Below are 1,935 nucleotides of genomic sequence, written 5' to 3' on the forward strand. Positions count from 1 at the left end.
AAATGTAATAAAATGTGATCTTTTTGAAAATGCAGGGACGTCACTGGAAAAGATGATGTCTGGATGGCAGCATATGTTGCTCCAAAATGTGTACATCTCTTCTGCAAAAATGGTGCCCTCACAGATGTGCGAGTTACATGACAGACAGACAGACAGACACTCACACCCACACACACACACTTTCACAGACAGACATACACACACACACACACACACTCACTTTCACACAGAGACAGGCACACACACGTACAGACACACACACTCACTTTCACACAGAGACAGACACACACACACACACATACATACATACATACATATGGAAAAGAAACAATACATTTATAAATCACAATAAGATGTAATAAAGTACAGAAAAACTAAATGTAAGAAAATGTGATCTTTAATACACACAAATATGTATGGCTGGTCGGATGCGTCTTGGACTCCGGTTCCTCTTCATTACGTATAACGCTTTTGCCTTTTGCTAAAGCTTTCCGTGGAGGGGATCGTGGGTGAGTTTGTACCATTTTTGGGAGGATCTGCCTTGTTGGGGCGGAGCTGTGATCCAGGTGAACAGCAGATCGGGCATAGGTGGGCATGTGGGCAGAGGAGTAGGAAGGCCGGTCAAGCAAATAAGCTTGCTAAGGTACGCAGCAGCAGCAAGCAGCCCCCCCATCCAGCCAGCCAGCCAGTCTGGCTGGCAGTGACTGAGTGGTTGACAGACGGCAAGCAACGGAATGTACGTGCTCTGTGATGTCATAGCAGTCAGCTGAGAGAGGCTCGTGATGTCATCGCTGAGCTGGGTGGCTGGCTGGCTCTGTGTGTGTGTGTGTGTGTGTCTATGTCTGTCTGTTTTTCTGTTTGTCAGTCTGTCTGTCTGTCTCTCTCTCTCTCTCCCTCTCAATTCTATTCATTTGTATTGTCAAAGCAATTGGACATACATACATACATACATACATGTATGTAGCGTAAGGTACACTTATACATTTCAATTAAAGAAGTGAATTCATAGTATCACCTTATCACGAATCCTGGAGTCTTGTAGAACTCAATTTCTGTAATAATTGGACGCAGACACCAATTCCAAAGATATAAATTGTCAAATTTATTTAAAAACAAAGACTAAATGTAGCACTACACTAATTATACAAAAGGGAAAAACTAATTAAAATTCAACTCTAGATCAACAAATCAAAGACAAATCACTTCCGTGACCAAATCAAAGACCATGGGATCCCATAGGATAACACACAAATCGTTAAACAAAAAAGGTTATAAACACATTGACTACAATACCGGTTAGTAATTCTAGGAATCACTAAGAAACAGTTGAAAGTGCTAAATTGCAGTTTCAGAAGAAGAAAAAAAACTGTAACTGATGGGATATGTAGTACTTTATACTCGAGTGGTCTATGCGATTACACCCTGTTGGTGTTATTAAGAACGCCAAGTACCAGAATGCAGAGCGGGACTGTTTTTTGTGCCGTGACTTGTCGGGGGAAAAAGGCGCAGAAAAAACGGACGAGAAGGTGAAGGTAGTATGGCGGTGATGCACGCGTTGGTGAAGTGGGAAAGCGGGGTCGACAAAGACTCTTACAGCGTGATTCCCACTGCTTGCTTTCGCAATTTTGATTTATTCAGCATTGCTGATGATGACGAAGAGACGACTCGAAACTTCAGAGCAGAGTGGAGAGACACGAACAAACCTCCAAAAGGTGGATGGCCTGTCCATGAAGCGCAGATCATTATGACTGGTAACAATGTTTATTTAAAAAAAAAACATTAAAGTCTTTACATGCTATTTGATATATACAATCACAGTATATTTGAAATGAATGTTTAAGTTATTAATGTGTTGTACTTCTAACATACTCTTATAACATGGTAGGTGGTGGTGAGGGCGCTAAAACTCGTCATACTTGACTGGCATTTGTAAGA

The 1,935-nt window shown here is 41.5% G+C and overlaps 1 non-coding gene across 1 annotated transcript; it reads left to right on the forward strand.

Annotated features, from left to right (window-relative positions):
* Window positions 1-437: 437 nt before the first annotated feature.
* LOC136721707 (U5 spliceosomal RNA) lies at window positions 438-552 on the forward strand. Its single transcript, XR_010806142.1, has one exon. It is a non-coding gene; the product is annotated as a U5 spliceosomal RNA (small nuclear RNA).
* The last annotated feature ends 1,383 nt before the right edge of the window (window positions 553-1,935 follow it).

The sequence above is a fragment of the Amia ocellicauda genome, unplaced genomic scaffold (assembly GCF_036373705.1).
Source record: "Amia ocellicauda isolate fAmiCal2 unplaced genomic scaffold, fAmiCal2.hap1 HAP1_SCAFFOLD_121, whole genome shotgun sequence".
Lineage (NCBI taxonomy): Eukaryota > Metazoa > Chordata > Actinopteri > Amiiformes > Amiidae > Amia > Amia ocellicauda.